The following is a 27145-nucleotide window of genomic DNA, read 5'->3' on the forward strand; positions in this document are numbered from 1 at the left end:
AATAAATGTATATATATGAATATATAGATATAGATATATATACCAATAACATAAAATCTATAAAAAATAAACCATTCTAATTTAATTAAAACATTAAACTATTTAAAAATCTTGAAATTTAGTTACATTATTTTTCAAATTACATATATTAATAATTAAAAATATTACAATTTCAAATAAACAAATCATAATAATATAAATTATACCAATACAAAATAAATTGTAACACTTAATACACATACTATTCCCACTACAATTTAAACAAAACTACGCAAACTATTAAAGTAATTTTATAAAAAATTTACCACTCCCACTTACCACAACACATAAATATTAAGACTGGATAAAAATAACATTACAATACAATACAAGACCAGGGAAACTGTTAAAGAGTAGAGAGGTAAAATGTACTATTCCCACTCCAGTCAGTGCAACAGTAGGGAAAGAGTTGGATTGCAGAGGGGTACCATTTTATATTCCCACTCCAGGTAGTATAACAGTAGGGAAAGTGTTGGATTGCGGAGGGATAAAAATTACTATTCCCACTCCAATGAGTGCAACTGTAGGGAAAGTGTTGAATAGTGGAGAGATAGCATTTATTATTCCCACTCCAGTCAGTACAACAGTAGGGAAAGTGTGGGAATGCGGAGGGGTACAAATTACTATTCCCACTCCAGTGCGTGCAACAGTAGGGAAAGTTTTGGATAGCGGACGGATACAATTTACTATTCCCACTCTAGTCAGTTCAACAGTAGGGAAAGTGTTGGATACTGGAGGGGTAAACATTACTATTCCCACTCCAGTCTGTACAACAGTAGGGAAAGTGTTGGATTGCGGAGGGGTAAAAACATACTATTCCCACTCCAGTCAGTTCAACATTAAAAACAAACAAAATATCATCAACAAAATAAAAATATTTTAAAACAAAATAAATTAAAAAAAACATAAATATGATGAAAATTGCAATAAAAATATATTTAATATTCAAAATTTTAAAAAATAAAAACATATTATAATGTTAAATACATATCACAAATACCTACACATATTATATTAAATAAAATAATACATAATTTTCATACAAATGCATATTTTTATTTAGAAATTATTTATTAACAAAAACATTAATTATTACATAAATTTAGTTTATTTACCTGCTACCCTATAACCCCACAGAACTCACAACCCACATCTAAAATCCAAAAAACAAAGACATTTATTTGCACAATTAACTAAATTAATTATCAATTGAACAAATATTAATAATTAAAAAACAATATAAAAATGAATTAACTTCCCACACTTTACCCCTAAAATCTCCACACCTGCACCTAAAATTAAACTTAAAAAAATTAATTACACAAATAAAGTACATTTTCAATTAAATAACTAATAGCATTTAACAACTAATTATAAAGTAAGTAAAATTAATTTACTCCCCACCTTTTACCCCTATAAACCCAAAACCCACACACAAAAAAGGAAATTAAACAATTACCATATTTAGGGCCTCATGTAGGAAGCCCAATACCGGTCGGTAACGGCCGATTTTCGGTAAATATACCGTTACCGACCGGTATTTGGGCTTTTGAGATGTATGGGGCTCATTTCATGATTCGGTATTTACCGAATCGGTAAAATTACCGAATCGGTAAAATTACCGAATCGGTAATTTTACCGATTCGGTAAATACCGAATCATGAAATGAGATGTAGGGGGAGTGTGTCGTGGGTGTGGGGATTCGTTATTTACCACCAACTAAAGGTTGGTGGTAAATGACGAATAGGTGAAAAAAAGCATTTTTGTGCACTTTTAAGTGTGCAATGTGGCAGACATACATGCCCTCAGGGCATGTATGTGTGCCACATGTGCACACATGCAGGAATCAAGGGTGCAACAGGGTGTCAATGTGACACCCTGCCACCCTTGAATGTGCTCCCCCCATTACCGAATCGGTATTTACCGATTCGGTAATGAGGCATACCATCCCATTGAGAAATCAATGGGAAGGTATGCCTCATTACCGAATCGGTAAATACCGATTCGGTAATTACCGAATTTTTCCGAAACGGTAATATTTACCGACTTTTTACCTACATTGCATTTACCACTTCATAAATACCGATTCGGTATGAGTCGGTATTTATGAAGTGGTAAATGTAATTTACCTATATGAGGCCCTTAATGATCAATTAATTAATTGATATTAATTATCAACTAATTATTAATTAATTAACAATAAATTAATTCCCACCCTTTACCACTATAAACCCCACAACCACATCTAAAATAGATCATACAATTTCCATATTTAATTATCAATTAATTAATATTAATTAACAACTAATTAATTAAAAATAAGTTACTTCCCACCTTTTATCCCTATAAACCCCACAACCCACACCTAAAACTTACCGCAAAAAATTAAAAGCACAATTAACACATTAAAAAATCAATTGAATAAATATTAATAAATAATAAATAATCATTAATTTACTATAATTAAATTACTTTACACTTTTACCCCTATAAACCCAAAACCTACCCCAATTTTTTTAAATTAAACAATTAACAAGATTATTGTAAAATTAATGATTGTTAATTATCAACTAAATATTATTTAATCAAAAATAAATTACTTCCCACCCTTTAGCCCTATAAACCCCACAACCCACGCCCAACAAAATTACACAATTACCATAATTAGTTATCAATTAATATTAATTAACAACTAATTAATAATTCATTAAAAAATAGGTTACTTCCCACCTTTTACCCCTATGAACCCCACAACCCATACATAAAATATACCCCAAAAAATTAAAAGTGCAATTACCACTAGAAAATATCAATTAAATAAATATGAATAAATGAAAAATAGTCATTAATTTATTATAATTAAATTACGTCCCACCCCCCTATAAACCCAAAACCCGCTACGGAACTAAAAAAATCAAAATGTAATTAAAATAAAATTAATAACTACTAAAATGTAACATGTATTAAAAAACATAAACAGTACCTACACATAAAAATACATCACATACATTTCAAATATAAACTCAAATATATAACACTAATTAAAAAATCGATATTTTAAACAACTATACTTTTGCAAACGATATTAATGACTTCTATGTTTAAAAAAATCCATATTGCTTACCTTAAAACCAATATTTTTGGCCACGATATTCTTGCTGTTGATATTTCTATGTCACAATATTAACAACTAAGGTGCCAATTACGATCCGGTAAAAATTTTCCCCGTACGACTCGTATCGGGTCTTTTTACCGTACGAATCGTATAATGCCGTACAAACTGCCAATTATGATTCGCATGGGAAAAAGACCATACGAATCGCATTGGGAATAATTCCCCACACGTCCTCGGGTCGGAAAATGTGTCTGACACGTCCTCGGACGAATCACCGTACAAATGTGAAAAGTGAAGTCTGACCGCGGAATCACGATCCATCCCGTGCGTCAGAAGTTACAACAGTATGGAAAAAACACCGTCCGCACCGAACACCCATAGCAACCATGGAGACATATGCCCGCATACGCGCCCAACACCCCCCCAGCCCCCGTACGTTCGAGTCGTACCCCCCGTGTATGTACACCCCCCGTGTATGTACACCCCCCCTGTATGTACACCCCTGTACGTGTCGTACCCCCACCCGTGTATGTACACCCGTGTACGTGACATACCCCCCGTGTATGGACACCCGTGTAAGTTCGAGTCGTACCCCCACCCGTGTATGTACACCCGTGTACGTGTCATACCCCCCGTGTATGTACACCCGTGTACGTGTCGTACCCCCGTGTATGTACACCCCTGTACGTGTCGTACCCCCACCCGTGTATGTACACCCGTGTACGTGACGTACCCCCGTGTATGTACACCCGTGTACGTTTGGGTCGTACCCCCACCCGTGTATGTACACCCGTGTACGTGTCGTACCCCCGTGTATGTACACCCCTGTATGTGTCGTACCCCCCTGTATGTACACCCCTGTACGTGTCGTACCCCCGTGTATGTACACCCCTGTACGTGTCGTACCTCCCGTGTATGTACACCCGTGTACGTGTCGTACCCCCGTGTATGTACACCCCTGTACATGTCGTACCCCCCGTGTATGTACACCCATGTACGTGTTGTACCCCCCGTGTATGTACACCCCGGTACGTGTCGTAACCCCGTGTATGTACACCCGTGTACGTGTCGTACCCCCCCTGTATGTACACCCCTGTACGTGTCGTACCCCCCGTGTATGTACACCCCTGTACGTGTCGTACCCCTGTACGTGTCGTACCCCCCCTGTATGTACACCCCTGTACGTGTCGTACCCCCCCTGTATGTACACCCCTGTACGTGTCGTACCCCCCGTGAATGTACACCCATGTACATGTCGTACCCCCCCTGTATGTACACCCGTGTACGTGTCGTACCCCGTGTATGTACACCCGTGTACGTGTCGTACACCCCCCTGTATGTACACCCCTGTACGTGTCGTACCCCCGTGTATGTACACCCCTGTACGTGTCGTCCCCCCCTGTATGTACACCCCTGTACGTGTCGTACCCCCCTGTATGTACACCCCTGTACGTGTCATACCCCCGTGTATGTACACCCGTGTACGTGTCGTACGGGGGGTACCCTGTATGTACACCCGTGTACGTGTCATACCCCCCGTGTATGTACACCTGTGTATGTGTCCTACCCCCCCTGTATGTACACCCCTGTACGTGTCGTACCCCCCCTGTATGTACACCCCTGTACGTGTCATACCCCCGTGTATGTACACCCGTGTACGTGTCGTACGGGGGGTGCCCTGTATGTACACCCGTGTACGTGTCATACCCCCCGTGTATGTACACCCGTGTACATGTCCTACCCCCCCTGTATGTACACCCCTGTACGTGTCGTACCCTCCCGTGTATGTACACCCGTGTACGTGTCATACCCTTCGTGTATGTACACCCGTGTACGTGTCGTACCCCCGTGTATGTACACCCCTGTATGTGTCGTACCCCCCGTGTATGTACACCCGTGTACGTTAGAGTCGTACCCCCACCACAACATTCTAAGTACGGAGCGCACTCCAGGCCCCAACATCACAACCGCATGTACGAGTCGTACCAAGCCACACACAAGGACAGCACTGTACAACAAAATGGCCCATGTACACACCATACACACGCTAAAAACACAAGAATACACCATTCGAATGGCACAAAGCCACTAAACATGTCCAACAACCACTAAAACAACACATTCACTGACCTGCAACTGCCAAAAACAAACAGAGGCCCAAAACACCACCACTCCTTATAACACACCCACCCAAAGTTCAAACACAGCCACACCCACCAATGGACCAATAAAAAGGGCCCACACACACAAACCATGAGCCTTTGCAACAGACTCACTGCTGCCAGACCCCACAGACAACCTACAGCACCATACTAGAAGCTTTTCCACACCTTACACTTGCACACCTTCACACAACCACCTTCACAAACACCCCCTCATCACATTCGCACACAGACCTGCACAACCACACCCACAACCATCCACACCCCCCCCACCATCCACACCCACACCCCTCACCATGCCCACTAACAAGAATCCAAAGTTCAGTAACCGAGAGTTGGAGGTCCTTGTCGATGAAATCCTCAGAGTCGAGCCACACCTCTTTGGAACATTGGTCAGACAGACCAGCATTTCAGCAAAAACAGCCATGTGGCAGACCATCGTCGATGCTGTGAATGCTGTTGCGGACACCAGAAGGAACAAGCAGGAATGCCAAGCCAGGTGGTACGATCTGCGGAGGAGGGTCCGAGCCAAGATGACGGATGAACACAACCAGGCCAACCTCACTGGAGGAGCGCCGTCCCGCAGACCCGTACACTACCATCCCTGGGAGGAGAGGGTGATGGCCATACTGCCGGTGGAGGCAGTCGAAGGATTAGGAGGACTCCGAGACCCGGGTGAGTACACAAACAACGCACCTCACATGGGGGGAACGTCATCCACAACCGAACTCACAAACAGGCACGCAACCACCCCAAGCTATCGCATGACTCAACCACACTCCATGAACACGCACATGCCACTGGCGCCACCATGCCCCATGCACCCAGCTGGACAATGTCAAGTCACAGGCCACAGAAGACACCAACACATGACACGGTAACCCGGATGGCGGGAGGGTGGGCCACAAAAATCACATAGTGCAACTCAGAAGCAGACAACAATGCCCTCTGCCCATATGGCCTAGGTCACAGCCAGACAAACAGTGTGTCCCCACACAGGAAAGACTTGCCAGCAAATGGCGGACGCCTTGCATTAACACATGGGGGTGAAGGCACTGTTTTGCACATGACAGCAGCTAATGAACAGCCAACACTGTGAAAGAGTGGTAGCACACACCACCACAGCAGCAGCGCAGACACAGACACTACACCCAATGGGTGCCTGGAGATCAGAAACAAACTCACATCAACAAGCCAAGGGCCATTCAAAGATCTGCTAACAGTGTGTGCCCAGGAAGCTGGGCTGAGGTGACAGAGGGTGACACACAGAGGGAGGGAGAGGGGGACAGAGAGGGAGGGAGACACAGGGAGACGGACAGAGGGAGGAGGCCGACACATAGAGGGAGGGAGAGGGGGACAGAGAGGGAGGGAGACACAGGGAGACGGACAGAGGGAGGAGGCCGACACACAGAGGGAGGGAGAGGGGGACAGAGAGGGAGGGAGACACAGGGAGACGGACAGAGGGAGGAGGCTGACACACAGAGGGAGGGAGAGGGGGGAAAGAGAGGGAGGGAGAGGGGGACAGAGAGGGAGGGAGACACAGGGAGACGGACAGAGGGAGGAGGCCGACACACAGAGGGAGGGAGAGGGGGACAGAGAGGGAGGGAGACACAGGGAGACGGACAGAGGGAGGAGGCCGACACACAGAGGGAGGGAGAGGGAGACAGAGAGGGAGGGAGACACAGGGAGACGGACAGAGGGAGGAGGCCGACACACAGAGGGAGGGAGAGGGGGACAGAGAGGGAGGGAGACACAGGGAGAGCAAATCAGCCTTGTGGTGTGTGGGAATGTCTGCTCGTCAGCAGGTGGTCTGCGTGCATGTAGACAAGGGTGGCCAGTGCCAGAACCCCCCCTCTCCTCCATGGCAAAACACAGGGCCATGTCACAACCTGTGCACGAGCACAACGACCTACATCATATAAGTGTGTGGAACAACTTCATGTGCCCACGTACAGTGCTACACGGAAGGCGCCAATGCACGGCTCGCCACACCTGCCCACTCCACTGCTGACTGCAGTCACACTTGACGCAGCAAGTAAGACTGTGCCACACATAGTTAAAGTCGCCAAAGCTGTGCCCAAGGGACATACCCATGCACAAGTGCACTGTGAGTGGAATGCAAGACAGATCCAAATTCCCAGAGGAAATGTTCCAACCTTGAAACTAATGAAACATGGATGTTGCATGGAACAAAATTAACTTTGTCTCTCTCACACACAGGTCAACGTCGTGGTTCACCCCCCAACACTGGGGGGGAAGACTCACAGGACCCGGCTCTGCGGGAGGCCGATCCCACCGGACGCGACGACTCTCACCACTCTGTGGACGACCCCGACCAACCTGGCCCCTCTGGTGTCCAACGACCTGCAGCACCTGCGTCAGGTACAACGGGGCCAACCACCACCCCCACTCCTGCCACATCCCAGGAGACACCCAGGATCCCTGCCCCACCACCACAAAGCAGCCAGTCTGTCCAGGAGGGACAAGGTTCTCCGGGCACCCAGGAGGAGGCAGGCAACACCGCAAATGCCATCCCTCAGGGGTCCCGGAGACCCGATGTGCCCACAACGGCAGGCCAGGCGCAAGTGGGCAGGGGTGGTGGGAGTGGAGGACGGCGGAGGCGCCAGCCTGACCAGTTGGCTGGGGAACCGGTATATTCCCATGTCCGAAACATCCTGGACACATACCGGCAGGACACCACGGGCATGGCCCAGGTTGTGTCCACCCTCAACGATATGAAGGGGACCCTCGATGAGATCAAGACCCAGCAGGCCCAGCAACATGCGGAGCAACATGCCTGTCTACTGCAACACCAACGGAGGATGGAGGACAGACAGGCTGAGCTCATGACGGTGTTCACGGGAATTCACAGTACACTCCGTCGGAATGCCGACAACATGGGCAACCCTCCCTGTGCCAGAAGGCGTAGAACATCACCACCCACAGGGAGGGATCAGGAGGAGGAGGAGGAAACATCCGATGGAGCATCCCAAACATCGTCACGGCCTGCTTCTGAGGGTCCCCGCAGGAGGGCAGGTCGTCCACGGAAAAGACCGTGAGGGTCGGCGCTACAGCACCATCTCCCAGGACACCTGGCCTGGCACCTGGCCCACTGGAGCAACAGCAGCACAGCATCAAAAGACATTCTCTGCCACATGGCCTTGCTGGTCACTGTCTGACCAATGTTGACAAAGACTGAGGCATGGACTCTGAGGATTTCCAATGGCAAGGACCCCAACTCCCCTAGTGAACTTTGGATTCCAAACACCCGGAAAGCCCCTCATGTCATACCCCCCCCCCCCCTAAAATAAAAAGTCACACCATGAAGAGAAGATGCCTGCTGGTTGCATTATTACCTTACATGTGTCTTGTAAAGTCTAAACATGCCTGAGTTCTCTTTTGACTTCAACCATCCACACCCTGGGGCCCGAGTCTGGCACAGGACACACGGGTCACAGTGTATTAGGCAAGACAGACATGGAGCACCATACACACCCGTGATGGGCCCAACCAGCTGAGGGGGTGGCCGCACAACCGTGCCGACAGACATATTGAGTACAGCAACAGTCATGCGCAGAGGTCAGGGATCATGTCGAGTGTCCTGGGGGGCACCCAGATATGTGTAGACAGGTGGCAGAACCATGTCCTGCAAGCTTGAGTCCGGTGGATGCCGAGAATGGGGGCCTGGCCAACGTTGGATGCATGGGGATGGCACATGTCACAATACCCACACAGTCATGGACATCATGCACAATACACAGTCTAATCCCACACACACAGCTTGCATCTTGCTACTCGACACATAGACACATAGCCACTATCACGGAAAACCATGCCAGACATGCCGGATGCACCGTGGCAACACACCAGCATTGACTGAGAAGAGGCACCTTGGAGGCATAGGGACACCTTTATTAGTCATGTATTCGGGATTGCAGAGGCAACTCGAAGTACACATGAACAGTTCATGTGGAGTAACATGTGGGTCCAACACTAGCACCCCCCTTCTGCAGCACAAATGCGTGATAGCCATGGAACTGGCACACAAGTGTCGGCTAACAGCTAAACACCCCCAGCTGCTCACGGAGAGCCTGTCATACACCATTGATCCGCTGATGTGGAAGTCCCACAGCATGTCAAGCCAATGCAAACCGTATGTGTCCGAGGGCAGTGTTACACACATTGATGCCATCATCACAATCCACTATCCCATCACAGATGACTGTCAACAAGTCTGACCATCTATTCAGGTGTACCCAGCTGCATGTAATGTGTCCCATGGTGATGCAACATGTCTGCAGAGGAACCAGACATCGACAGGGGCAGTGTGCATACATCGTGAACAACTGCCACACCCAATACACCCCTGATGCATCCCTTACCCTAAGGAGACTTCCAAACGTGTCCGTGCCTGTAACGCTGAGTCAGCACACGATGACGTGTCCATGAGGAATAGCAGTGCCACAACAATGCAACCAGCAGACGGCATGCGCAAGTAACTGGGGAAGAGAGACACACAAGAAGTCAGCCACAAAAAGCACAGCCACTTGCATGTGTATGTACTCGACACATGTATGGATGACAACATGCTAGGTCACAATTATGACTGGGGAAATACACTCATCACTGGCACCATCACTCCAGTGACACATCCACACACACCTCTGACTGACGTGCCATACATGCAGATGGAGACACACATCGCAACACATGCCACACGGGGACCAATGCGTGCACACTCAGACACTGGTACTCACCACTAAGCAAAGAAGTCGCGTATGAGCCGACTCCGGATGTCCTCTTGCGGCTCCACATCCTCCACATCACTAGCCCCATTGCCAAGCCCTTCGTCCTCCACGGGTGGATGGTCCTGGTCATCTTGATCCAGGATGAGCGGCACAGCTTTCTCAACTGCCATGTTGTGCAGCATGCAGCAGACCATGAAGGTTTTGCAGACCTTCGCCGGGGCATATGGGAGGGCGCCGCCGGTCTTGTGTAGGCACCTGAATCGGCTCTTCAGGAGGCCAAACGTCCTCTCTATCACTCGCCTTGTCCGGCCATGGGCGGTGTTGTAGCGGAGCTGGGCCGGCGTGATGGGGTTGCGGAGAGGTGTGATCAGCCATGGCATGTTGGGATAGCCAGCGTCCCTTACATGGAAAGCACATGGACATAAGCCGGACAGGAGAAGCGGTCGTGCTAGAAGTCTACGCAAAATACAGGACAGACAGACTGTACCCACCAACAACACATGCTCGTTCGTTGCGCAGCTGCGTCATCATTTCAGGCCCCCTGCTACGCCTCATGATGTAGGCATCGTGTGCTGATCCTGGAAAACGAGCACAGACATGTGAAATCACCATGTGGGACAGACACACCACAAGGGCATTGATGGAGTGGTAGTGCTTGCGATTCCGGTACGCTACCTCCTGTGCCTGTGGTGGTACCAAAGCAACATGTGTCCCATCTATGGACCCAATGACATGGGGCATCCCTCCCAGGGCATAGAATCCACGCTTGACCCCAGTCAACATTTCAGGGGTAGGAAAATGGATGAAGTCATCCAGGTGAATCAACATGGCCTCTAAGAAATCATGCAGCGCACGGCAGAACATGCTCTGGGACATGCCACCAACATGAGCTATGGTATTTTGAAAGGTACCCGTGGCTAGAAAATGTAGGGCTGCCATTACCTTCAGCTTGGGTGTCAATGCCGTAGGATGCCTGTGCAGCGGTTGCAGGTGTGGTGCCAGTCTCGCCGTCAAATCCAGAATCAACCGTTGGGGGAAGCGGTAGCACCGGATACAGTCATTCTCCCGCATGGCAGCCAAGTCCGGAATTACTCGGGGAAGAGGCGGCGCTCTGCAGTAATTTGGAAGTGACAAGGAAGAGTGAGTGCACCACAACAACAATTAATTTGTACTGAGCACATGTTAATCTGTCTATACACATATGCTACATACGGAGTCAGGTATGTGCCACATGCCCTGGACACGTATGGCTGCCAGGTGACACTCCTACCAAGACCCAGCTACACACGGAGATTGTGAACCTCCACATGCCATGGCATGGGATTAGCTGTGTCCCAGTGCAAGTGAACAGCCAGACGCAAGACAGGAGTGACATACATCCACACATCAGCAGAAGTAGGATGTCGATTGCAGAGACTGGTAGCGGAACACTAGAGCCACAGGTCACATGACATTACACTAGGACAGCCCACACACCTTGCCATGAAGGTGTACATGTCATGACTCACCACACATTCATAGAGAGGATGCAGACATGTCCTTGTTACGCTACTCCATGTCCCATGCATACATACACACCTCACATCCGATACCACATGTGGCATGGTGTGCGGAACAGTGTGCAATGTCAATCTACACACAGACACATGTTGGTTGATGCAACAGCTGCAGCTTTTGAGGGTGCTCCAACATCAACCTAATGGGAACCCCCCACACATACATGACATAGTCACATCGTGCACCGTGGGTAGTGACATGTCAGGTGTGGTAACCCCTGTACCGGGCATCAGGGGACACTTCCGTGTGTTGGTGTCCGTGCCATGCCAGTGACGCTCATCACAAGTGTGCAGTACGACATGCACACATGTCAAAGGAGTCAACGGCATGCCTGGCACACATTGCACCGTCACACATTACATGTGTACACATCTCATCATACATCTGGTGCCTTCTCGACTCAGGAGTCATGTGCCACATCACAGCCTGTCACACCTGTGCCCCACACATGTAGTACTGCCCAGACAATGCCTTGATGTCCATCCATGGACAAGTATGTCAGCCCTATTCCTTCCTGTGTGCTGCCTGTCACCACTGTGATGTGTGAAAATCACCGTACTGCTGCTAAGAGGGCCTGTGTACGTTCCCATATCACTATGGGAGTGCTGCCGTATGTGTACCCATAGTGATGGTGAGCGTACAGGTATGTGTACGGTCAGTAAGTACGCATACGCAAGAACACCCATAGTGGTATGGCCCGTACACGCGTGCGTACGTTCACTATCACCATGGGTGTCCTCGCGTATGCGTACTCGTAGTGGTACGGCCCGTACACATGCCTGTACGTTCACTATCACCATGGGTGTCCTCGCGTATGCGTACTCGTAGTGGTACGGCCCGTACACACGCCTGTACGTTCACTATCACTATGGGTGTCCTCGCATATGCGTACTCGTAGTGGTACGGCCCGTACACGCGTGCGTACGTTCACTATCACTATGGGTGTCCTCGCGTATGCGTACTCGTAGTGGTACGGCACGTACACACGCCTGCACGTTCACTATCACTATGGGTGTCCTCGCGTATGCGTACTCGCAGTGGTACGGCCCGTACACACGCCTGTACACTCACTATCACTACGAGTACGCATACGCGAGGACACCCATAGTGATAGTGAACGTACGCACGCTTGTACGGGCCGTACCACTACGAGTACGCATACGCGAGGACACCCATAGTGATAGTGAACGTACGCACGCGTGTACGGGCCGTACCACTACGAGTACGCATACGCGAGGACACCCATAGTGATAGTGAACGTACAGGCGTGTGTACGGGCCGTACCTCTACGAGTACGCATACGCGAGGACACCCATAGTGATAGTGAACGTACGCACGTGTCTACGGGCCGTACCACTATGAGTACGCATACGCGAGGACACCCATAGTGATAGTGAACGTACAGGCGTGTGTACGGGCCGTACCACTACGAGTACGCATACGCGAGGACACCCATGGTGATAGTGAACGTACGCGCCGTACCACTATGGGTATTCTTGAGTATGCGTACTCATAGTGGTACGGCCCGAACACACGCCTGTACGGGCCGTTGCTATGCATTTGGGGTGCCCTAGGGGCCCGGAACGCACCGTACCTGTGTGTGAAGCTCAATTTTACATAGGGGACACATGAGGAACAAGTATTAAGGCCTACATGCATGCTGGTTGTCATGGAGACCAAGTTTTAAGTTTGAATTTGTTCTGGAAGGTGCACAGCAGAAGTCAGTTGGAATGAATCTACTTTGTTGCAATGTGTTTGTGGGGTTAACATCATGCTGAAGAAAAAAACACAATAAGAACCCACTGACTGTGCTAGGTTTGAAGGGATTGGAGGAAACATAGGATGCTAATGTGAGTGACCAATCACTCTGTACTCCTGTGCATGAAACAGGCCAGCAAGGCAGATATAAGGCAGCCAGGTCCCATGAGGGATCACTTGCCTGCACATATTTCGATTCTACCACACTGCTGCTGCTCCTGATTCCCTGGAACCATGTCAAGGTCTGTGGAGAGGTCACAGCCATTCACCCTCGAGGAGAACCTGGCATTGCTGGATGTGATCCTCCCACAGTACCCCCTGCTGTATGGGCGACCAGGGTATCCGGTGAGTGCAGAGGCTACTAGCACAGACTGTGTCCCTTTTTTGTGACTGTGACTTCTGCCATTGTGTCCAGGTGTGACACACATGCTATGTACTGTAGGGGGGGTGCCGGGGGGGGGGGGAATGCCTGATGTCTCCCAGCAGTGCCCAGAGTCAGGAGGGGTGGGTGCAGAGTCCTCCCAGCAGTGCCCAGAGGGAGGAGGGGTGGGTGTAGAGTCCCCCCAGCAGTTCCCAGTCACAAGAGGGGTGTGTGCAGAGTCCTTCCAGCAGTGCCCAGAGTCAGGAGGGGTGTGTGCAGAGTCCTCCCAGCAGTGCCCAGAGTCAGGAGGGGTGGGTGCAGAGTCCTCCCAGCAGTGCCCAGACACAGGAGGGGTGGGGCCTATCACTCCCAGCAGTGCCCAGACACAGGAGGGGTGGGTGTAGAGTCCTCCCAGCAGTGCCCAGAGTCAGGAGGGGTGGGTGCCTATCACTCCCAGCACTGCCCAGACACAGGAGGGGTGGGTGCAGAGTCCTCCCAGCAGTGCCCAGAGGCAGGAGGGGTGGGTGTAGAGTCCCCCCAGCAGTGCCCAGTCACAAGAGAGGTGTGTGCAGAGTCCTCCCAGCAGTGCCCAGAGTCAGGAGGGGTGTGTGCAGAGTCCTCCCAGCAGTGCCCAGAGGCAGGAGGGGTAGGTGTAGAGTCCCCCCAGCAGTGCCCAGTCACAAGAGGGGTGTGTGCAGAGTCCTCCCAGCAGTGCCCAGAGTCAGGAGGGGTGTGTGCAGAGTCCTCCCAGCAGTGCCCAGAGGCAGGAGGGGTGGATGTAGAGTCCCCCCAGCAGTGCCCAGTCACAAGAGGGGTGTGTGCAGAGTCCTCCCAGCAGTGCCCAGACACAGGAGGGGTGTGTGCAGAGTCCTCCCAGCAGTGCCCAGTCACAAGAGGGGTGTGTGCAGAGTCCTCCCAGCAGTACCCAGACACAGGAGGGGTGTGTGCAGAGTCCTCCCAGCAGTGCCCAGACACAGGAGGGGTGGGTGTGATGCACAGTGTGAGCTTTGATAATTGATTGTGTCTTTGCCCTCATTCCACCTGTGTACTTTCACTGGCATGTACTGCTTTTGCCCTTCCCCAGAGGAGTATGTCCCTATGGCAAAGGTGCAATGCGTTGGCTGCATGACATGCCTTGTTGTAACCAGCTAATTTGTTCTCATATGTGTCTCTGTGACATATTGCAGGTGTATTGATGTAGTGTCACTTGTTCATCCTCACAGGTAGGCGCCTCTGCCAAGGAGCAGATCTGGCTGACCGCCGTCAGTGCCGTGAGGAGTGCGGATGATCGCAAGCGGCGCCTGTCCCAGGTGAGGAAACGCTGGCAGAATATCCGGTGCTGGACGCGGAGGATCGCACGGGTCCTGCTGGGGGACTCACCTGAGAGCCATAAGAACCGCGGGCGCCGCCGTCTCTCCCACATCCACAAGCGTGTGCTGGCGGTGGTATTTCCAGACTTGGACAGGCGCTTACAGGAGATGCAGCAGCAGGAAGGGGGTAGGTACATGTGTGTTTGTTGTGTTTCACCAGCATTTGTAAGTGCACTGTTCCATGGATACACTGCCAGGGTTTAATGGTGCTGTGCAGATCCTGTTACCCACAGTATTGCAGTGCTCTCCTGCCTCCCTTCCCCTCCTTGCAATGTGTTCCCTGGTCTGTGTGAAGTCACTCCGTCACAAGGTTATGTAGCCTGGCACCTTCTCCACGTGTACAATGCCTGCAGCATCATGTGTGGGGGTGGTGTGTAACAGGTTTTGGGACCTTGCCTGTGCCCTGTCCAGTTCTGGTCTTGTGGGTTCCATGTCAGTTGGCACTAATGCTGAGTCCAGACATGGGAGTTAGTCTCTCAAGTGTGAGGCCTTACAGCACGCATGTCCTATGTGGTGGCCTGTGACATGATGTGCATGAGTGTGCGGTACGCATAGTGCGGGGATGGTAGCGTGTGTTGCAGTCATTCCCATTCAGGAGCATGGAGTTGTGTGGCCACTACTGTCCCCAGGGGCATATTTTCCTAGGTATCATGTGTGTAATCCGAATATGTCGACAATCTCTGTGTCTACAGCATAGGTTGTGCTCTGTGCCATTGTCCCCTGGCCAAATGTATATTGACGTGAAATGTAGTACAAGTGTCCACTGTACAGCCTGACCTGATTTTCCTTATTCATACTCACGGTGGACATTGCCTGTGTGTCTTGTTACAATCATCTGATGATGCCCATTTGTACATGATTATTTGGACAGGCGCACCTTGGGTATTTTGTGTGCAATCTTGAATTGTTGCATCCCATGTGTATATCACCCAGACTAAGGGATGTAAGTGCTTCCTGTGTCTCCAAATAATTGTCTCATGTAGGGGGTGGGTGGTGCGGGCATGGCCTTCATGTCACAACCTGATATCTCCTTGCTAGGACTGGCCAGTGTGTGATGTTTGTCTGGACATGCACTCAAGGTGCAGTGGGCCAGTCATGGTGGGCATGTTTTCAGTATAACCTATGCTGCATGTGCCTCTTGTTCCTGGATATGGTCCCTGCTCATCCCTATTTCCTGCCACGCTGTGTGGTGCAGATGCAGTGCTGGATTGTCCCCAGGGCCTTGCTCCTCAGTCAAAATTCCATTCCATCTCATTTGCTATTGTGTCATGCTCTCCATAGTTTTTCAGTGGCATGGTGGGTCAAACAACTGTGTCGTGCATGCCCTACATATGTACCTTGTTTTGTAGATGTAACTCTTCTTTTGTTTCAGGCTATGCACTGTGACCTATGTAGATTGGACTCATGTGACATATGTATACAGGTGTATGATTAATTTCTGTCTCTTCACCCTGCCCACAGCATCGTCGGGGGACACGGAGGGAGACATGGGCACAGACGGAGCAGAGGGACCGAGCACCAGTGCCAGCGGTGACATCGGGGCTGGCACATCAAGTGGGACTGAGGCGGAGGAGAGTGAAGCCGGGGACCTGTCGACTGGCACAACAGAGTATGAAGCTGACGGGTCCGAGGATGATCTCTCCGAGTGGGCGGCGGCTGCACCAGCAGCTGACAGCGGCACTACATCTCGCCCCGCCCCCTCCATTGCCATCAGCCGCCTCCCACTTGCTTGTGTCCCTTCCCAACGTGCCCGGTCACAACATGTCTCCTTCCTGCCAGGCACCGCACCCCCTGCCCCTGTCTCCACTGCTGCCGCCAATGCCGAGTCTGTGGACATCCAGCGGCAGTTGCAGGTTGGTCAGGCTGCGATCCTTAACGACCTCCATGGCCACAGCCAAGTGCTGCACAACATGGAGGCATACTTGGAGGGCATTCATTCATCGCAGGCTGACCAACGCAGCTTGCTGAGGTCGATAGACTCAACACTGACTGCAGCAGTGGGTCTCCTGCAGCGCTACGTCCCACCCCCTACCCCTGCCCCATCCACACTTCCCACTCCCATGCCTGTCCCACGTACACCCAGACGTCAGCATGCACCCACCACAACACACACAGGCACCACACCAGCAGGGAAGGTCCACCGCACACCTCCTGACACGCACACACAGGGTGAAGTAGGCACACCCACTGGGTCGGGGGGCAAACGTGTGACACGCAGCCAGAGTGGGAGTCCGCATTCCACCCAATCCACTCCCTCCAAATCCCCTCCCCTCAGCTCTCCTGGCCACATCTCCCCCAAAGACTCCTTCATGGCCGCTCTGTCCCTGAGCCCCACAGTGACACCACCACGCAAGCGGTCAAGGAAGTCCCCGGTCAGGGTGGTTGATTCCCCCCCCCTGTCTACACCCTCCCCCAGTGGTGCTGCGACCCATCCCTCTGACCCCCCCCCCCCTCCTTGGGGCCTGTGGTTCCTTCGGGTGTAGGGGATTCCCTGGAGGACCTTGCTAAGGTGTGCAGCGAGATCCTGGCCTCTGCCTTTGGCCCTGCCCCACCCCCTGTGGTGGAGTCCTCCATCCCTGCACCCACGACGCCTACCCTTCACCCTCCTGTCCCTGCGGTGCCTGTTTCTTTCCCCCCACATGATGCCCTCACCCCTGTGGAAGACGACGGAATGTAACTGTGCAGGCAATCTAGGGGACAGCATCCCACTGTGTCCCCCATCCAGCTGTGACTTCTGGACTGCCCTATGAGCTTTGTAAATATTGAACTTCCTACAAACAAGATTTTTTGGTTCATGCTGAATAAAGCAATTTATTTTTTCCCCTTAGAACACTACTGCTTTGCTGGTATTGCTGTTGGTGGGGCTGCTACATGGTTTTGGGTGGTGTTCATGTGTTGGGTGTGTGGGAAATGTAGTAGTGTGCTGGTCATAGGGGGGACCCTGGGATCTGTGTGCCATCACACGGTGTTAGCTAGGTTTCTGTGTTCATGTAAGCAGTTGCTGCATGGTGAAATTGTCCAAAGGTGTATTCCTTCCTCTGTGTACCCTGACATCTTCCCTGCAGGGTGTTCCCAATATTTAGCGCTGAGCTGTGTGTACATTAGCTGGATGTGTGACGGACTCCTTCTACTTTGCACATGCATGCTGAGCGATATCTCCACCTGCATCATTCGTGGCATTCTTGGTAGTCATTGTCCTTGTGTATGTGGACTATTGACATGACTTCTTGTGGACATGTTTTCTTTTCTGCGCTATGCATGCGTATACTCCCAGCATCGCACACATGTGGTACATGTACTGCAGGGTCTTTGTGCATCTGACTGAAATTTGTGGGCATGGTATCTGTGGCTACTCCACCCTTTGCGTTCCATGGGCACTGCTGTGAGTGTTAGGCACACACCCCTCTTGTGACTGGGCACTGCTGGGAGGACTCTGCACACACCCCTCCTGACTCTGGGCACTGCTGGGAGTGATAGGCACCCACCCCTCCTGACTCTGGGCACTGCTGGGAGGACTCTGCACCCACCCCTCCTGCCTCTGGGCACTGCTGGGAGGACTCTGCACACACCCCTCCTGTGTCTGGGCACTGCTGGGAGGACTCTGCACACACCCCTCTTGTGACTGGGCACTGCTGGGGGGACTCTACACCCACCCCTCCTGCCTCTGGGCACTGCTGGGAGGACTCTGCACACACCCCTCTTGTGACTGGGCACTGCTGGCGGGACTCTACACCCACCCCTCCTGCCTCTGGGCACTGCTGGGAGGACCCTGCACCCACCCTTCCTGACTCTGGGCACTGCTGGGAGTGATAGGCACCCACCCCTCCTGACTCTGGGCACTGCTGGGAGGACTCTGCACCCATCCCTCCTGACTCTGGGCACTGCTGGGAGGACTCTGCACACACCCCTCCTGCCTCTGGGCACTACTGGGAGGACTCTGCACACACCCCTCCTGACTCTGGGCACTGCTGGGAGGACTCTGCACCCACCCCTCCTGCCTCTGGGCACTGCTGGGAGGACTCTGCACCCACCCCTCCTGCCTCTGGGCACTGCTGGGAGGACTCTGCACCCACCCCTCCTGCCTCTGGGCACTGCTGGGAGGACTCTGCACCCACCCCTCCTGCCTCTGGGCACTGCTGGGAGGACTCTGCACACACCCGTCCTGACTCTGGGCACTGCTGGGAGGACTCTTGACACACCCCTTCTGTGTCTGGGCACTGCTGGGAGTGATAGGCACCCACCCCTCCTGACTCTGGGCACTGCTGGGAGGACTCTGCACCCACCCCTCCTGCGTCTGGGCACTGCTGGGAGGACTCTGCACACACCCCTCCTGCCTCTGGGCACTGCTGGGAGGACTCTGCACCCACCCCTCCTGCCTCTGGGCACTGCTGGGAGGACTCTGCACCCACCCCTCCTGCCTCTGGGCACTGCTGGGAGGACTCTGCACACACCCCTCCTGCCTCTGGGCACTGCTGGGAGGACTCTGCACCCACCCCTCCTGACTCTGGGCACTGCTGGGAGGACTCTGCACACACCCCTCCTGTCTCTGGGCACTGCTGGGAGGACTCTGCACCCACCCCTCCTGTCGCTGGGCACTGCTGGGAGGACTCTGCACCCACCCCTCCTGTGTCGGGGCACTGCTGGGGGGACTCTGCACCCACCCCTCCTGTCTCTGGGCACTGCTGGGAGGACTCTGCACACACCACTCCTGTGTCTGCGCACTGCTGGGAGTGATAGGCACCCACCCCTCCTGCCTCTGGGCACTGCTGGGAGGACTCTGCACACACCCCTCCTGCCTCTGGGCACTGCTGGGAGGACTCTGCACACACCCCTCCTGTGTCTGGGCACTGCTGGGAGTGATAGGCACCCACCCCTCCTGACTCTGGGCACTGCTGGGAGGACTCTGCACCCACCCCTCCTGCGTCTGGGCACTGCTGGGAGGACTCTGCACACACCCCTCCTGCCTCTGGGCACTGCTGGGAGGACTCTGCACACACCCCTCCTGCCTCTGGGCACTGCTGAGAGGACTCTGCACCCACCCCTCCTGACTCTGGGCACTGCTGGGAGTGATAGGCACCCACCCCTCCTGACTCTGGGCACTGCTGGGAGGACTCTGCACCCACCCCTCCTGTCTCTGGGCACTGCTGGGAGGACTCTGCACACACCCCTCCTGCCTCTGGGCACTGCTGGGAGGACTCTGCACACACCCCTCCTGTGTCTGGGCACTGCTGGGAGGACTCTGCACCCACCCCTCCTGTCTCTGGGCACTGCTGGGAGGACTCTGCACCCACCCCTCCTGCGTCTGGGCACTGCTGGGAGTGATAGGCACACACCCCTTCTATTTAACAATATGTACGCTTAGTACATACACGTGTGTGGGTTCGCTCCATGGGGGTACGGTTCGTACTTACACTGTTGGGGTGGGAGTAGGCCCCATACGTACGCAGGTGGGGTACGGGTCGTACTTACACTGTTGGGGTGGGAGTACGCTCCATACGTACGCAGGTAGGGTACGGGTCGTACTTACACTGTTGGGGTGGTGGTACGGTACGTACATGCACTGTTGGGGTTGGGGTACGCTCCATGCATACGAGGTGGGGGTACGGGTCGTACTTACACTGTTGGGGTACGCTCCATGCATACGCGGGTGAGGGTACGGGTCGTACTTACACTGTTGGGGTGGGACTTATACGTACGCGGGTGAGGGTACGGGTCGTACTTACACTGTTGGGGTGGGGGGTACGCTCAATACGTACGCGGGTGAGGGTACGGGTCGTACTTACACTGTTGGGGTGGGGGTACGCTCCATACGTACGCGGGTGAGGGTACGGGTCGTACTTACACTGTTGGGGTGGGGGTACGCTCCATACGTACGCGGGTGAGGGTACGGGTCGTACTTCCACTGTTGGGGTGGGGGTACGCTCCATACGTACGCGGGTGAGGGTACGGGTCGTACTTACACTGTTGGGGTGGGGGGTACGCTCCATACGTACGCGGGTGAGGGTACGGGTCGTACTTACACTGTTGGGGTGGGACGTATATGTACGCGGGTGAGGGTACGGGTCGTACTTACACTGTTGGGGTGGGAGTACGCTCCATACGTACGCGGGTGGGGTACGGGTCGTACTTACACTGTTGGGGTGGTGGTACGGTACGTACATGCACTGTTGGGGTGGGGGTACGCTCCATGCATACGCGGGTGGGGGTACGGGTCGTACTTACACTGTTGGGGTGGGACGTATACGTACGCAGGTGAGGGTACGGGTCGTACTTACACTGTTGGGGTGGGGGTACGCTCCATACGTACGCGTGTGAGAGTACGGGTCGTACTTACACTGTTGGGGTGGGGGGTACGCTCCATACGTACGCGGGTGAGGGTACGGGTCGTACTTACACTGTTGGGGTGGGGGGTACGCTCCATACGTACGCAGGTGAGGGTACGGGTCGTACTTACACTGTTGGGGTGGGGGGTACGCTCCATACGTACGCGGGTGAGGGTACGGGTCGTACTTACACTGTTGGGGTGGGACGTATACGTACGCGGGTGAGGGTACGGGTCGTACTTACACTTTTGGGGTTGGGGGTACGCTCCATGCATACGGTGGTGGGGGTACGGTCTGTACATATCTGTCCCCACGCTATGTGATGCTTGTGCGGGCCGTACCCAGGCCTTTGCCACGTGGGTACAGCCGTCCCGCCACTGTTGGGTTGACGTAGGTGTGGGCGTGGAATGACTCGTACCCATGCTCTTAAGGCGTGGGTACGGGACGTACCTGTATAGTTGTGTTGCCGGTTCACGTCGTCAGGCACTTCCTTTGTGGTGGACGCTGGCTTTGCTGGACACGCCCCCACCCCCTCGTAGTGACCAGGGCATAGGGGTCAGGTATGTCCAGGGCATGTGTGCTGTGTGACATTGGTGGTGGTTTTGTGACCTGCCCCTGCTCCTGCACCCCCCCCCTTTCCCCCTCCCTTTGTTGTTCTGACCTTCTGCAGCGTCTGCGTCGTAACCTGTAGAGGAGGTCGACTGCTATGAGGGCCGGGATGACACGTAGGTTCGGGTCCATGTCTGTGCGTCGCGTACAGGTACTCCTTGTTCGCGTCGTCCTGATTTCCCGGCAGTTTTTGGCAGCCGGAAAATATTCACCGTGCGGGATGACGTCGGTGCGAATCGTAATTCCTGGTTCGCGAATGGCAGGCTGCGTGCGTCCCGACGTCACGTCGGCGCTTTCCCGGATCGCATTTGTATGTTTATTTTCGTCGGTCGGGGTTTTGTACGATTCGTACGGAAATGGTGTTTCCGTGCGAATCGTAATTCCATGTTTGTACATTTTGACGACCGGGTGCGCGTCGGAAGGAGAATATGCTCTGTCCGACGGTTCGTACCCGGTTTTTGCAGGATCGTGATCGGCACCTAACTGTATCCTCATGTAACACAACTGGTGCTATGTAAAGCACTCTGATACCCGATTCCGGGTCAAGTTCGTGCTATATAAAATTCCATAAAAGCATAAATTAAAAAAAAACACTTGATAGTTTTTTCAGTCGATATTACTGACTCAAAATTTTCTCTGAATACCAGTAGTAAGCGGCTATAAATGGATGATTGCAGGTATGGATGTGCGTAGCATGAATTGCATGAAAACCCAGGCACATGAAGGTGGGCATACCAGTCAGGTATGATTGGGGATATCGGGGTTAGGTAAAGAAAAATGTGACCCTATGCAATACAGGTACCTTTGCGGGTCGGTGATGATGCAATAAGACGCTCTGATAATTTCAAAATGGGGAAATGTAAAAAATTTGCATATTTATATGTAGGAATACATTGGGCTTGTTATTGCTTTTATGTTTCGTTGTGTGGGGTAAATAGTTTTTATTGAGATTATGGGAGAAATGTACTCACCCTGAAGAAGGTGGCTCTAAATACTGGATATCCACTCAAACGCGTCGATGCATATATGATACTAAATCTGACGGGCATTGAATGACACAGTGGATATTAACCAATTGGAGATACTCTGTGCTGTGCGCAATGATCTAAACTGATTAGTGGTTGTACAAGCATATGTGATTGTCTACTGTACTCTCCCTGTCTGTGTTTATGTACTTGTGTAATGAATGGTTTTTTGACTGTTAAATAGTGCAAATAAGAAAAACACCTGTTTATCGCCGTGAGTGAGAATATTATGATGGGTTTGTAACTGTTTTTATGTAATTTCTTAAATAGGTGTGGTTTTGGTCCCATATTTTCTGGTACCCATATGAGATTTGATAATTGTCTTTTAGATCAGAAATGGTGATTTGTATACAAATAAAATGTTAAAGAGAAAACTTATTTTGAACAACAACATACAGGTTTGGTGTCTGAACCTTAATGCGACCGGGGGTGTATACAAAGTGAGGAATGAGATTATGGTAAGAGTGCAAAGTGTATTTGAGATCAGACGAACAAGCCCAGAGGGAGTTCTTTTTTGACTTAATAGTCGGGCACGGTGCCCTGTCCCTTTGGGCGAGTGGGGCCCCTCTCTGCTTAATTTGGATTTATTTCCTGACTCCTGCATTGTAGAAGACCCATCCACCCAAAGAGTCACTGCCCCGCCACTCGCAAAAATACTATGGTGGCCTGAATTTCCTCCTACGTAGGAATGGTGCTTAGACTGCCATTGTGTTCTTCATTGCACTGAGGGCCTTGGCACATGCACACAAAGGTGAGGATGGAGCAGCTGCCAACATCACATGTACTAGCATCGCACCAAGCTCTTCCCCATTGTCTCTGTACAGAGAGGGCAATTTTCTCCTGTGGGATTTTTTCCCAGTGTCTCAGTGCAAACTCGGGTTATTGGACTCAGATTCTGGAACCAGAGCCTTTTAATGCCGTTGTCCTGGGCGTTTACCCCTACCATTAAATCCAAGACTGAGCACCAGTTACATCCCTTTAGTGAAGTCATGCAGGCCAAATCTTACTCAGGGAGGTGGAGTGGGGCTTAGAGGCTCAAAACTCCATAAACAACCATGGGGCATATGCATCAACATTAGCATTTGCGATTCCTTATTAGCGAAAAATAAGGATTCGCTAATAAGGAATAGCAAAAGGCTATGCATGTAGGAATCGCTATTCAAATAGCGATTCCTTAACTTTCCTTAATTGCTACTAGCAAATAGCGAGTAGCAATTAAGGAATGCCGTCCCAATCATTCCTATGGGCCTCCAGGCCCATAGGAATGAATCGGAGATTGCATGAGCAAATAGCGAGTACCAGTAGGTTCTCGCTAATTGCTCATGCAATTTCAAGGGTGCAAGGGTGTCAAAATGACACCTTATAGCACCCCTGAAAATGATATGTGCACATATGTTGCACACACACATGCTCTAAGGGCATGTGTGTGCGCAACATGAAACTTTGAAAAATGCACAAAAGTGCATTTTTCAAAGTTTTTGCAAATTACCATGCAGTTCATCTTCATGGTAATTTGCTCCCCCTATTAGCGAAATCGCTAATTTTTTAACTTTGATGCATTGCATTTAAGGAATCTCACTTTGGGATTCCTTAAATGCAATCGCTATTTAAGGAATCGGTATTTAAGGAATCCCTATTTAAGGAATCGGTATTTAAGGAATCCCTATTTAAAGAATCGCTATTTAAGGATTCCTTAAATAGCGATTTCTGCTTTTGGGTTGATGCATTGGGATTGGGTATTTTTAACTTAATACCGGGAGCTATTAGCGAATCGGTATTTTACCGACTGGATTTTGGGTTGATGCATGAGGCTGCATTTCATTTAATAATTCAATGTCCATCCAGCGCTTTTTCTTTTGAAAAAGAAAAATATTTTACAAACAACAAAATACTGCACATAATGTTGCAAAAAACACAAAGTATACTGGTAGTAGTAATATTGGGCCTCATTATGATGGCTGTTGGCCATCCTTTTGGAAATGGGACCGCCCAACTGGCTGTCGGCGGTCTCGCCATAGGAATTGGGATGCGACCGCCTTCAAGGTGGTCGCAGTCTGTATCTTTTGAATTGTGGCATTTGCTGCCACAGTACAGAGGATACACTCTGTACATATCCCTGCACTATGTGGCACACACCATTTGGTGTCTGCCATAAAGTGCAGGGATATGTAGGGGGGCACCATAGGAGCCACCCTGGGCCCATGCCGGAGGGCCAGGGGGAAGGGGAGCCCGCTACAGGCCCCCAATGTCCCTCTCCGCCTGCCTTTTCTTGGCGGGTTAACCGCCATGTAACGGCGTGGAAAGGGACATTGTAATCCCTATGACAGTGCATGAGCAGGCACCGCCACAGCTCCTTGAGCCCGTCAGATCCGTGGCAGTCGGTCTCTCAGATCTCCTACCATCTGCCTGCCATTAAATGTGGCAGGGGGTAAATTTGGGTCTGATGGCGGTAGGACCGCCACCGGCGGGGTGATGGTGACGGTCCCACCACCATCATAGTGAGTGAGGCCCATTGTTCGCAACTAGAGAGTTGGGGTTTCCTACATCAACCCTCCTGGATTTACCAGGTATACACAGTAACTTTTCTATTGGCTTCGTCCATTGCACCACCTGTGTTCTTCTGGATGTGCACTGCACAGCCTATGAAGCACAAGGAGTAGCAATCGTGCACCCGCCCTACCAATTGGTGCACAATCAGCACTTTTGGCACCAGCACAGGTTGAGCAGAAACAACTTAAGCCCCAGTCAAGGAGAGCTGGTTACACTGATATCCTGCTGCTTTACTACTAATGCTATTCTATTGATACCAGTACTGAGCACCAAGTACACCCCTTTAGCATTTGACCTCCCATGTAGCAAGTCAAGCAGTCCAAGGCTTGCTCAGGTAGTGTGAGGTAAATGAGTCATAATTCAACAAATCAGTTGATACATGTTAATAATTCAATGTCCTTTCAGTATTCGTTTTTGGAAAAAAAAACCTTAGTAAATCACACATAATGCAATACTGTACATCATATGCCAAAATACAACAATTTATAGAAGGTATGCCTATACTGTGATGTGATTAGTGGGAACTCAAACTAGGGTGTTCCCTCAAAATAGATTGCAGCCTTGATGCAAAGAGTCCCTAACAGTCCCTAATTCTTTCTTGGGAGTGGTTACTTGGTTGGAGTTAAGTTCAATGGCACCTTCCAATTGCAAAGGGACTCAGTACTGCCCTCGTTGTAGATACACTTCCTTGTTGAGCAGTGCAACCCTTAGCTTATGCTGCATAGAACGTCTTCATCCTGCCTACTCTCCTTTGTGACTAATTTCATTCTGAGCAGAATCGCCTTCATGCAAGAGCGTCTTCAGTGCTCATCCTGAACAGTACTGTCAGTTATCTCCCTCAAAACAGGGTCTACACAGCTCTTCCTAAAAGTCTTAGTGAAAGTTCCGAGGTTTCTGATCCCAACCCTGTCAAGGGGAGTTGGCTATAGTTACCCCAACCTTCGAGAACAAAGATTCTTTCTCTTGACACTGCTGTGCAGACCCTGGATTGTGGTAGAGAAATCTTGACACTTTGGCTGAAGGCTCCTGTACCATCTTTAAACCAATGTAGCAGAGAGCAGTAGTGTATTCCAACAGTCAGAGACTCTGAGACCAGAACTCAGCAGATGGCCTTTTTGTTCACCACTAGACTGGTCCAGCCAATGTCTTTATTGCAAGGAAGGTGGGGTAGAGCTGGGTATCTTCTGCCAGGATAGACAAAGATCAAGGGTACAAAAGAAAGAGAAATTGCTCCACTTAGCCACCTTGTAGGGTGTGTCAGAAAGCCCTTCCTGTAAACAGTGGACTAGGAAAGGGCAAGTGAAACTATTTAAGGTTCTGTTTCTTCTCCTCTACACCCATCAGGCTGACCCACTACAAAGGATCTACTGAATATTCTGGATGAACCCTGCATTTCACATCTACTGTAGTTGCTTTCTCCAACTCTCCATCTTAAACATCAGTTGGATGTTGAAAACATAAAATGGATTCCAGTGTGGATAAGGCTACATGTGTGTCACACACTCTGTACACATCCTCTGCATACAGC

This window comes from Triturus cristatus, chromosome 10 (genome assembly GCF_964204655.1).
Source record: "Triturus cristatus chromosome 10, aTriCri1.1, whole genome shotgun sequence".
NCBI lineage: Eukaryota > Metazoa > Chordata > Amphibia > Caudata > Salamandridae > Triturus > Triturus cristatus.